The sequence below is a fragment of the Moschus berezovskii genome, chromosome 8 (assembly GCF_049115385.1).
Source record: "Moschus berezovskii isolate FMDL1 chromosome 8, NW_MosBer_1.0, whole genome shotgun sequence".
NCBI lineage: Eukaryota > Metazoa > Chordata > Mammalia > Artiodactyla > Moschidae > Moschus > Moschus berezovskii.
Window position 1 is genome coordinate 78,150,359 of NC_142467.1, and position 12,978 is coordinate 78,163,336.

Consider the following 12,978-nt stretch of genomic DNA (forward strand, 5'->3'; position numbering starts at 1 on the left):
AGGGGAACAGTGCCTTCTGGGGAAGTGCCATGCCATTCTCTGCAAAAGTTGGAACTAAGCCTAGAGTTGAACATATTGAGGCTGGCAGAGGATGCAGAGGCATAAGTGAGGAAGAGAAGAATTTGGGTTGTTTGTGGCCATGAAGCTTTTGTGCAGGGCTCCAGCTATGCTGTCAGCTCCAGGTAGGTCCCTGGTAATGTCATCTAGTACAAGCATGATCCCACCGGAAAGGGCTTGATTTCAGTTCCCATGTCGGTTCTCTGAGTGTCTTTCCAGCCCACAGATTGTTTGCTTGTGTATTGTTTTTAATGAACTCTGCATTTCTCCAAGGCCAGTTTAGTGGTGCTCATTAAAGAGATGGCAGCTCCATCGTTTCTTCATTGTAGAGCTTGTATTTTCACCCTGTGAGGACATAGTTCTGTTTTTCCTGTCTATGAAGCTTGGTTTCTAAATCACCCAATCTGTGTTTGAAGATACAGCATTAAGATTCAAGCAAGTCCTTTTGTACTTGTTCCTGTCCAATCAAAATGGAAAAGAAGTTGTCAGAACAGGACTACAGTCAACATTTTTCCATTTCCTCTACTGGTTTACTATAATTGTATAGATTCTAATACTAACATAAAAAAATACTCTAACTTGCAGGAATATAATGCATTTTTGTGTTGCCTTAGATTGGTTCAGTGACTTCCTTGATATCATTGATAAATCTAGGGCAGATATCCTCACACTTGGCTGCATAATTTAGAATCTCCTGGCTTTCAAAAATTCAGATGCCCAGCACTCAGCCCAAATGAATTAAATCAAAATCTCATGTGGGGATAGGAGTTGGGGCAGGTGGGTGGGACTTGGAATCAGTATTTTTCAAAAGTCCTCAGGTCCTTCCAATGTGTAGCCAAGAACCAGTGCTCTAGAACAGTGTCTCTCAACCAGGAACAGTTTTGTGCGCCCCTCCCCGCTCCCAAGGATCGTTAGCAATGTCTGGATATACTTTTGATTGTCACAACTAGGAGGGGTCTTCTTCCTGGCATCTACCAGGTAGAAACCAGAGATGCAGCTAAACAACCTGCAATTCACAGACAGCCCTACCATAAAAAATCATCACTCAGAAAATGTCAGTAGTACTGAGGTTGGGAAACAGTGCTCTAGAATAATCAGACTTAAGAAATGAGATATGTCAGAGCAGTGGGTAAGGCCATTGTGATGAAAGCCTAGCATGAAGAAGTTTACATTTTTGACCTCCCAGCAAGATGAGGGGAAGGGAGTGGCTTAGCAAATGTCTCTACTGTGCCTTACATCACAGGGGTCTGATGGTGTGTTCCTGGCCTGTCTGTGTAGCGGGAGCATCTCCTGGATCTGATTTTTTGGACAGGCTATCTTCTTGTGGTTCTCTAAGTTTTTTGCATTTGAATGACTTGGAAGAATACTGAAGTTAGGAAAATTAAACCTATGTAAATTAGCCAAAATAAATTATTTTTAAGTAAGCTTTTGAATTGGTTGTTTTTTATATATAAAGTTTTCTAAAATCAGAGAGTGAATCATTTGAAAGTGACTATAATGGGCTATAAGAAATATCATTCTATGTGCTGTAGAGCTTTATTTTCTCTTCTTTCCTTTTGATTGGATATGAGGAAGGTAGGAAAGGCACTTTTAATTTTAGTGCAGTTAGCGTTTGCTCTGAGACACTCAGAAAAACTTTTCTAGCAGTTTCTTTCATCTATATTTATTATATTGTATAATTTATTTAATGAACTTTATCTCCCTCTGCACATACCCAGTTTTCCAGAGCGTAACACACATAAAAGATATTTGCCATAAACAAGTTGAAGTTTCCTGGGTACACTTGTCAAATTTAATTGAAGTGGTGAAATTCAATATTAAATATAAACATAATATACTGAATATTTTCAAAACTGTGCTTCTAAAAACCTATGAAAATGAATAAAGCTCTTGAAGTAGCTCTGAATTCATTGATCTTTATGCAAGTGGTTGACTACCAATTTTTTAAAAAATTTTGTCTCTTTACAGAGATTTCAAGAGATTTTAAGTAGTACCTTTAGTGTTCTACATCAGCCTTTTGTACTTAAAGTTAAATTCATGTTTATGAATCTGGGGTTATGTCTCTAATAGTTTTTCAGTTTTTCTCTTCTTTGGGGTTGGGGGGCCCTTTTTCTCCATGTAATGCAATCTATTCATTTACTAAACATTTCAGGGCCTACTATACATTAATAACTAAAATAACTTTAAAATTGTTTAAGTCTAGTTTATTGAAATTTGAGGCATTATGCCAATACTCTTGTGTGCTGGGTCCCTTTTACACCTAGTGGTTGGAATGTTTTAAATTAAGACTAGAAGAATAACAACTCATGTAATATTTGGCATGAATACTCCAAATTTCTTTGTTGAAATCCCATATCTTGTTTCTTCATTGAGTTTCAGCAATAACTCCATAATCCAAGGGACACTTTAATTTTAATCTAAAACTTTTTTTTTGTAGCTATGGTATTAAATTAATTTATAATTGCATTTTTTAAAAAGTACTCTTTGGATAGCTAAACATTTATGTTTTTCTTCATACTTTGGAGTTTTGTTGAATGAAGTCTGTAAAAATTAATCTAAATTTATAGTATAGAAATTACTAAAAACTGGACTGCCATGAGAATCATGACAAGACGCTTAATGACAGTTATATTTAATAGTAAATGGACCGTATTCTGCTGAGAGTCAGAGTATGCATATGTGGTGGATGTGTATGTTGAGGGGAGGATGTGTCCTGGGATTGGGGGACAGGATGCGTCGGAGAATTAAATTAGTGCTTAAGGATTGAATTGGAGAAGGCAATGGCAAGCCACTCCAGTACTCTTGCCTAGAAAATCCCATGGATGGAGGAGCCTGGTAGGCTGCAGTCCGTGGGGTCGCTAAGGGTCGGACACAACTGAGCGACTTCACTTTCACTTTCACACATTGGAGAAGGAAATGGCAACCCACTCCAGTGTTCTTGCCTGGAGAATCCCAGAGACGGGGGAGCCTGGTGGGCTTCCGTCTATGGGGTCACACAGAGTCGGACACGACTGAAGTGACTTAGCAGCAGCAAGGATTGAATGGATCAAGCCAAACCTAGAAGGAGAAATCACTGAGAGCCATTCTGGTTTCTTGGAAACCAGGGCTATTGTGGGTAATTTGTATATCTATGGGTGTAACTTTTATTGCAATATGTTTGCCCACAACTTCATCATATTAAAGAACAACTGGGTTGATTGGTAGCCCCTGTCTAGATATTTCCTAAAATGGAAACGTGTTTGTCAATACATATAAAAAGAATTTATTTGGTTTGGGAGTATGGGAATAAGAGAGTGGAGCAAGAATTAGTCGTTTCCCAATGTTTGAAAGACATAGAAGACGAATTAGACATGTTCTTTGTGCCCTGAACATATGGAACCAGAACCAGTGGTTTGACATACAGGAAAACAGCTTCTGGCTCAGTTCAGGGAGTGTCCAAAAATATCATGAACCATGGAGTTGTGAGGTATAAGATGGTTAAGTGAAGAGGTATAGGGAGTCCCTTTCAATGGAGGTTGTGAGGAAGACCACGAATGGGAAAGGAAATGGGATTTCAGCTGTGGATTAGTAGTGGACTTTGGATAGGATGATCTTTAAGTCCCATTCCTGTCTAGCCATTCTGTGATTTTTAGGACATATTACCTCCCCCGAGTAATGAAAAATGAAGACCCATGGCATTTGAAGGGGAATTTCAGATTCAGGGTCCTATTACTAATGACTTTTTCTCTCTACCTCGTGCAAGTCCTCCTGCAACTACCCCCCACTTGTACAACATCCTTTTCTTTCTCCATGTGGGAACAATCCTCATCAGTATCAGAATATGCCTTTTTGTCACTCATCTTAAAAAGCAGATGAAAGCAAATGATGAAGAGAAGAATGCACTTGTGCCAAAAATGTTAGCACATTGAGACTCAGAAAAACAAATGAAACTTCCTCAATCGGAAGTAACCTTCTAACTCTCACCCTACTTCTCTGCTCTGTGTTCCAGTGAACTTTCCCATGGAAGTATCTCCGCATGTGATCTCCCCTTCTTACTGCCCTCTTCACTGTTCCCCTCCTCCAAAACTGCTTCTGTTAAGGTCAGCAGAGACCTCTATTTTTTTTTGGCAGAGAGTAGATCACACCACATGGATTATGGGATCTTAGTTCACCCAACCAGGGATGTATCCCACGTTCCCTGCATTGGAAATGCAAAGTCTTAACCACTGGACCACCAGGGAAGTTCCAGAAACCTGTTTTAATGAACCCTGTGGCCATTTCTCCATCGCCTCCACCCTCAGCCTCAGCAGATTCAGCATCCTTCATCCCTCCCTCTTCCTAGAACACTTTCTGGGCTTGGCTTCCAGGGTAGTACAACCATCTTTTCTCTTACCTCCTTAACTCCTTCCAAGGACCTTTGCTGGCCTCACACTCTCTGGGCAGTGCTTCTTTACCTGACATGGGTAGAAAAGTGAAGGAGGGGCCAGGTCTCATGCAAGTCTGATTAACTTCGAGTCTCTGGGGAAGACTCATGGGCATCATTTTTTTAAAAATTAATTTTATTGAAATATAGTTGATTTTACAATGTTGTGTTAGTTTCAGCAAAGTGATTCAGTTTGGATTCTGAATCACTGCATGTTTGGAAGAGAAACGAACAGGACTGGCTGTGACTAGCTGTGGAATGATGAGGGGTCAAGATGCCACCTAAGCTTTTAGCCTGAAAGCTCAGTATACAAATTTGTTGACAGAGAAGGACAAAGCCAGGGGAGGAGAAGGTTTGGGTTAGAAGAATGGCTGTGGAATCAAGCCATTTTCCATTATACGTTATTATAAGATATTGCATGTAGTTCCCTGTGCTATTCAATAGGTCCTTGTTAGTTATCTCTTTTATATATGTTGTCATTCAGTTGCTCAGCCATGTCTAACACTTTGTGACCCCATGGACTGCGGCACCCCAGGCTTCCCTGTCCTTCACTATCTCCCAGAGTTTGCTCAAACTCTTGTCCATTGAATCAGTGATGCCACCCAACCATCTCATCCTCTGTCATCCCCTTCTCCTCCTGCCCTCAATCTTTCCCAGCATCAGAGTCTTTTCCAGTGAGTCGGCTCTTCGCATCAGGTGGCCAGAGTATTGGAGCTTCAACTTCAGCATCAGTCCTTCCAATAAATATTGAGGTTTGATTTCCTTTACAATTGACTGGTTTGATCTCCTTGCTGTCCAAAGGACTCTTAAAGAGATTGCCGACACCACAGTTCGAAGGCATCAATTCTTCGGCATTCAGCCTTATTTATTGTCCAGCTCTCTTATCAGTACCTGACTACTGGAAAAATCATATCTTTGACTCTGTGGACCTTTTGTTGGCAAAGTAATGTCTCTACTTTTTAATACGCTGTCTTGGTTTGTCATAGCTTTTCTTCCAAGAAGCAAGCATCTTTTAATTTCATGGCTGCAGCCACCATCCACAGTGATTTTGGAGCCCAGGAAAATAAAATCTGTCACTTTTTCCATGTTTCCCCATCTATTTGCCATGAAGTGATGGGACTGGATGTCATGATCTTTGTTTTTTGAATGTTGAGTTTTAAGCCAGCTTTTTCACTCTTCTCTTTCACCTTCATCAAGAGGCTCTTTAATTCCTCGTCACTTTCTGCCATAAGGGTAGTGTCATCTGCATATCTGAGGTTATTGATATTTCTCCCGGCAATCTTGATTCCGCCTTGTGCTTCATCCAGCCCATCATTTTGCATGATGCACTCTGCATGTATGTTAAATAATATATAATATTTCATGATATTCAATATCATATTGGATATTCAATGACATACTCCTTTCCCAATTTGGAACCAGTCTGTTGTTTCTTGTCCAGTTCTAACTGTTGCTTCCTGACCTGCATACAGATTTCTCAGGAGACAGGTCAGGTGGTCTGGTATTCTCATCTCTTTCAGAATTTCCCACAGTTTGTTGTGAGCTACACAGTCAAAGGCTTTAACATAGTCAGTGAAGCAGAAATAGATGTTTTTCTGGAACTCTCTTGCTTTTTCTATGATCCAGCAGATGTTGGCAATTTGATCTCTGGCTCCTCTGCCATTTCTAAACATCTGGAAGTTCTCAGTTCACATACTGTTGAAGTTTAGCTTGAAGGATTTTGAGCATTACTTTGCTAGCATGTGAAATAAGTGCTATTGTGTGGTAGTTTGAATATTCTTTGGCATTGCCTTTCTTTGGGATTTTGGAATGAAAAGTATATAGTAGTGGGTATATTTTAATTCCAAACGCCTGATTTATCCCTGCCCCTTCTTTCCCCTTTGATAACCATAAGTTTGTTCTCTAAGTCTGTGAGTCTATTTCTGTTTTATAAGTTCATTTGTATCATTTTTAAAGTTCCACATACAAGTGATATCATATGAAATTTGTCTTTTCTATGTCTGACTTCACTTAGTATGATAAACTCTAAGTCCATCCACATTGATTTAAATGGTATTATTTCATTCTTTTTAATGGCTGAGTAATATTCCATTGTATATATGTGCCACATTGTCTTTATGGGAATAGACATCTTGATTCCACGGCCATTCTTCTAACCCAAACCTTCTCCTCCCCTGGTTTTGTCCTTCTCTGTCAGTGTATTTGTATACTGAGCTTTCAGGCTAAAAGCTTAGGTGGCATCTTGACCCCTCATCATTCCACAGCTAGTCCAACAGCCAGTCCTGTTCGTTTCTCTTCCAAACATGCATGTCTCACATCTCTCCGCTTCCCCTGCCACCACTGTTTCTCATCTTGATGGCCTCAGTGGCCTCCAATGTCTCCTGTGCTCTTGCCGCACCCCTCACCGCCATCTACTTCTCAAGTCATCTGAGTACTCTCAGAAAACCCAGCAGACTGTGTCACTGCCTTGGTCTAAACCCTCCTGTGCCTTCCCATCACAGTCAGTGAAGTCCACCCTCTTTGCCCTGAGCAGTGGGGCTCCCTGACCTGGCCCCCGGCCCAACTCTCCCATGTCATCTCTTACCATCCCCACTCCTCCTCTCCTGTTGGCCCACATCCCCTTGCTGCTTCCTCAGACTTTCCAAACTTGATCCTGCCTCAGAGCCCTTGCACCCACCCTTCCCTCTGCCTGGAAGGCCCTCCCCTTAGCCTGTTCCTTATCTCTTTCCCCCACTCTTCTCAGTTTTCTGCTCAGGCACCACCCCATCCAAAAAGAGACATAGGCATTTAGAACAGTCTTTGGGACTCTGTGGGAGAGGGTGAAGGTGGAATGATTGGGGAGAATGGAATTGTAGCATGTATATTATCATAAGTGACCAGTCCAGGTTCGACGCATAAATTTTCCTCTGTTCATTTCTTTGCATTTGTGCTTTTTTAATAAAATTCTTTTAAAAAATAAAATATCAGAAACAAAAAAAAAAAAACAAAATGCTCCTCTCTCCCAGTCATTCTTCCCCTTGATTCTGGTTTGTTTTTCCCTTCCACAGGGAAGGAAAAACATTTATCTCTGCTTGAAATCCTGTTTTTCTGCCTAGGGTTTTGTCGCAGCTCTATGCCCAGCACTGTAGGCGGTGCCTGTACTTAGTAGATGACCAGTAAATACTTTTGATAGAACAACAGAATGGCACCTGTGTAGCTTCATGTTTTGTGACTTCTGTGGCCTTTGGCCCCCTTTCCAGCTCCTGATCAGATCACACTGGCTTATGTCCAGGACCTCCTGCCCTGTTTATCTCAGAACCTGCTTTCTTCTGCCTCCCCCTGTTTAGCCCCTACTTGCTCATAGCCAACTCCAGAAATATCAAGGGTGGGGAAGAAGTGGAGCAGCATCTGGCATTTTAATGGTGGGTGCACAGCCACCGTTCACTTCCTTCTTGACTGCTCAGTGCAAATCCCTACTGCTCTTGTTTTCTTTTTTTTTTAATTGGAGGATAATTGCTTTACAGTGTTGTGGTGGTCTCTTCTGTACATCAACACAAATCGATCATGGTTACATATACAAAGTGAAGTAAGTCAGAAAGAGGAAAACAAATATCACATATTCAGTTCAGTTATTAACGCATATATATCGAATCTAGAAAATTAGTACTGATGAACCTATTTATAGAGAAGAAATGGAGCTGCAGGCATAGAGAATGGTCTGGTGGACCCACTGCTCCTGTTTCCTGTATGCAGTCCTCTCCTTGACAATCCACCCTCCTGATTTCTTTCTTTTCTCTCTCGGTCCTTTCTCAGTCTCCACTGCAGGCTCCTTCCTCTTCTTTGTCCGTCCCTTAAATGTCAGTATTTCTTAGGGCTTTGTCTGGGTTCTCTGCTGTCCTATCTTTTTTTGGCCATGCCATGTGGCATGTGTGACTTTAGTTCCCCAACCAGGGATTGAACCCATGCCCCCTGCAGTGGCAGCGTGGGGTTTTGGCCAATGGACCAGCAGGGAAGTCCCTCTATGCCCTGCTTATTCCACTCTTTCCCCTGATGACCCCATCCATTCCTGGGATATCAGAGTCTCTATGTGGTAATGACTGTCAGAGGTATATTTCAAGCCTAGCCCAGACTTGTCTGTCCAGTTGTAAAGTGTTTATCAATACTTAGACATCTCACAGGCAACTCAAATGTGACGGGGAGTCAGCTGAACTTACCTTCTCTTTGCATTTTCCCCTCAGCAGTGACCTAACTGACTATCCAGAAGCCTGGAAGGCATCCTCCTCTACGGCAGGCAGCTGCCAGTGTTACCGGTTCTCCCGCTCAGTAGCTGTAGAATCTGTGCACCGCCTGTCCCAGCCTACTGCCACCACCTGAGGCCAGGGCGCCACTGTCATCTCTCACCTAGACTCCTTCAAGGACACTTGACATGCCCCATGCCCCCCTCCACCCCCGCCGCCGTACCAGTCTGACTTCCTGTGCTCTTATTGCTCTTTGCAAAACAGCCACCTGATTGTGTCATCCCCTGCTTAAGATGCCTAATCAGAGTTTTGAGAAAGTCTAAATTTTTACATAGGTCTTATAAGATCCTTAACAGCCTCTTCTCAAACTGATCGTGGCTGTTAGAATATCTTGGAAGTAATTGTCTTCTTTCCTCCCTCCCGTCATTCTGCTCATCCCCCGACCCCGACCCCGAGTCCTTCATTTTCCTCCTCTGGTCCCTTTGTTTATTCTTCATTCTAAGGGCTACTGGGGGCACAGGAAGGCCTCAATAAATATTTGTTGAATGAATGTGGGAAGACCGAGGTCCTGGATAGTAACTCTCAGTGTCCTCAATCTCTGATTTAATGTCTCAAAATTTTTAAGGTTTCCAGAGTAAAAAAAAAAAAAAAATCTGCTTTCATGTACAATCCCATGTATATAGTTCCCTCAGCTCTGTGGCTTCCAGGGGAATTGTTAAAAACAGAACTAAAAGAAGTCTGTAGGATTCTACTAGCAAATCATTTTCAACCTATGCTCTTTGAGTGGCCGTTAAGTGCTGAGCTTAGAAGGCTGCCAAACAGGACAGGGAACCAAACCACCTCTGTGACCCAGGGGCCAGCAGAGAGGCACGCTGGCTGAATGGGCCTCTGCGGTGAACGTTTTTCACCTTGGGCATTCATAAGCTGACATCGAAATACCTGAGACTTGTTGGGACTTGTCTGAATCATTTGTTACATTTTCAAACCTGTTTGGGAAGAAACCTTACATACCACAGTGTGTTTGGGGCTTGCACAGTAAATCTTATTTAAAAGAAAGAGACAAAAACATAATCATGTTTAGCCTGTAATAATATAAGTGAGAGTGTTTGACTCAGTTGTAAGGAATCTAAAGAAGAATGGGGAAAGGCTTTTCCCTTGGAAAGTCCAGGTTGGCATTTCAGACTTCAGCCCCAGGGCTGGGAGCTGCCGGGCGAGTTTTCCAGGTCTCCATCCTGTCAGAGCACCCATCTCCAACTTCTTCACTTTGAGGACCCGAGGGGCCTGACAGTCAGTGCTGAGTCAGAGGGATCAGTGAGAAACGAATGACACACTTCCTGCCTGAAGTTCTGGGGAGTCTTGTTTTGTTGTTTTGTTTTTCTCTTTTGCTCTGAAGATTCCCTAAAAAGAAGACTGCCCTGGCCATCTCTTGATCAGCAGCCTTTGTTATTTATAGGAAATCTACTCTACCATACCTTCTTGTGACTAACAGGTTTGGTGTTTTTGTTTAATAATTTTCTTTCTTTATTTGTGGCTGTGCTGGGTCTTCATTGCTGCGCTGACTTTTCTGTAGGTGCGGTGTGCGGGCTTCTCACTGCAGTGACTTCTCTTGTGGAGCACAGGGGGTGCGCAGGCTTCATTAGCTGTGGCACGCAGGCTCAGTAGTTGAGGCTTTGGACTCTAGAGCTGAGGCTCAGTAGTTGTGGCGCATGGGCTTAGTCACTCCATGACATGTGGGATCTCCCTAGATCAGGGTTGAACCTGTGTCTCCTGCATTGGCAGGTGGATTCTTTACCACTGAGCCGCCAGGGACGCCCCACTAACAGGTTTTTGAAAACCTTTCTCCCCTTATAACAAAAGCATCACATGGTAGTGTCGTATATTTATAAATCATAATTTGACAAAAAATTAGAAACGACAAAAAAAAAAATGTTACTCTTTAACTTAAGCACTCAGAAGAAAATATTTTGTGACTATAACTCCGGGCTGGTTTCTGTATGCCTATAGTTTTCTCTATAAAAATTGTATAGTAGCTCATATGATTTCTTTTATATATTGCTTTGTAGCCTTTGTGAACAGTTCACATGTATTAATTACTCTCTAAAATCATTTTTAAAGACCGTATTATGTGCCATTATATAGCTATGCCATAATTCACTTCACCAGTCTCCCATTTGGATAGGTGAACTGTTTTTAATCTTTACCACTGTCATAACACCACACAACTGCCTTGCTTTTAGCAGCTGTCCACACTTGTCTCTGTTTCATTGGATGTGTTCCTGGAAGTGGTTCAAAGGACATGTGGAGTTTGAAGGTTTTGATCTTTATTGCCACTTTGCCTTCCAGACATTTGTCCTGCTTTCCATTCCCACCATGTAACAGAAACTTCTGACCATGCCCTGTATGGCCTTACCTCTGTGGGCCTTTCCCTGACTCCCAGAAGCTTGTGCCACCCTGGCCCCCTCTCCTCTCCCTGGAGTGGGCCAAGCTTGTCCTGTCTCAGGCTGGAGTGCCTGTCTTCTTGCTGCTTTCCCTGTTGTTCTTCTGGCGCTTGGCCTCCGAGGCCACCTCTGCCAGCACAGTCTCCATCAGAACCCCCTGTTCATTTCCATCCCAGCATCTCTTGCAATCTGCGCTTTAGTTATTCATGTGTCTACTTGACTGCCACATCTTCCTCCCATTGAATGTTAGTTCTTGTGTTTTATTTCTCACAATGAGCCCAGCACCTAAGTCGGTACCTGACCTTCAGTAGGTTCTGGATAAATGCGAGTTGATTTTCTTGAGTGAATGAAGCAATCTCCTTGTCACCTAGGAATGTGCAGTGTCATGGGATGATGAGACATGTATAACAGTGCCTCTCCCTTTGAGCAAAATGGGTTAAAGGTTGTAAGGAAGCTTCCAAGTCGCATAGGGAGACAGGAAGAGGAGCTGGCTTCAGGCATCGTAATGGGCTTCCTTATGGCTCAGTGGTAACAAATCCACCTGCAATACGGGAGATGCAGATTCAATCCCTGGGTTGGGAAGATCCTCTGGAGGAGGAGATGGCAACCCATTCCGGTATTCTGGCCTGGGAAATACCATGGACAGAGGAGCCTTGTGAGCTACAGTCAATGGGGTCACAAAGAGTTAGACCCGACTTAGCAACTAAACAACAGCAACATAGGCATCATAATGGCCTTATGTGAACTGAGCCTTGGGAGACTGGCAGTATTTTGTAGCTGATGATGGCGGAATGGATCCCAGAGGCCAAGGACAGTGGGTGAACAGCGGCCCAGAAGTAGAGCAGTGCTAGGCCTGATGGGGGCAGGGCTAGGGAGCATCTTGAATCCTTTGCTGACAGTGTGGACTCTGATCCGTGAGCCGCTGGGAAGTGCTGCACATTTCTTCATCGGAGAGTGACGTGGTAAAGTGAAGATTTTCAACTCAGTTCTAGGCACAGATGATGATGTACTTTGAGAAGATGTGCCATGATGGCAAGTAAGTGAAAGGAGCAGGAAGCTGAGGCCTGAGATAGGATGGGGCTTTGGGGTTGAAACAAAGGAAGGCAGAGGCACTCTGCAAGGGTGGGGAGACATGAGAGCTTGGTGGCTGGCAGGGAGAGACGGAGATCCATGCTGACACTGAGGCTTCAGGTCTGAATGACCGGTGGGAAGATGAGATATGCAGTGCAGAAGAGAAGCTCTTTGGGGATGAGTTATATGAATTTAGTTCTAGCCCATCATTTTACTGTATCAGGGAACATTTTCTGGATGAAACTAGCCCATGTGCCCTCCTTTGTCCTGAAAGACTTTGGGTGATGAGAGGCTAGAGGTAGGGAGACAGAAATGTAGCACAGGATAGGAAACTCTGGGCTCCTGTGGCCACCTCCTTATCTGGAAGAATAGGACCACTTAGTGGGACCGGAATACAGCGCTCTCACATCTCTCCAGGGGTGAGAGGTGGTGTGCTTGGCAATGTCTGCTCTTCAGTCCCGTGTGGCAGGAGCTTGTTTGATGTCAGCCTGCCATTCAGTCAGTTTGTTCAGTTGTGAGACTGAGGAGGATGGGGCAGAAGACAAGTGATGACTGCTGTCTGCCTGAGTGCGGGGCTCTGGGTACCAATGGAATAAGGCCCCGAACTGGGTGATCATCCTTCCCCTGCAAAATGGTCAAAACTGGTGTGTGTGTGTGTTTCCTGGGGGCCAAAAATCAAGGAGAAATGTTACTCAAGATGGGTGTAATTCCTGATGGCTCGCTAAACTGAAACATTTCTGAAAGTTGGGTTTTTTCTTTTAATATAGGTTTCAAAATAGCCACGTGGGTAAAG

The 12,978-nt window shown here is 43.2% G+C and overlaps 1 protein-coding gene across 4 annotated transcripts in view; it reads left to right on the forward strand.

The window, feature by feature from the left end:
* Window positions 1-12,978, forward strand: part of TNFAIP8 (TNF alpha induced protein 8) — a 162,073-nt gene that overhangs the window by 51,080 nt on the left and 98,015 nt on the right. The window contains exon 1 of one of the 4 annotated variants that reach the window (XM_088838791.1): window positions 10,016-10,165. The exons of 2 other annotated variants lie outside the window; for them this stretch is intronic. The gene's annotated coding sequence lies outside the window, so the exon portion shown is untranslated. Of the gene's footprint in view, window positions 1-10,015; window positions 10,166-12,978 lie in introns of those variants that run through there. One more of the 4 variants, XM_088838792.1, reaches the window with a different exon arrangement.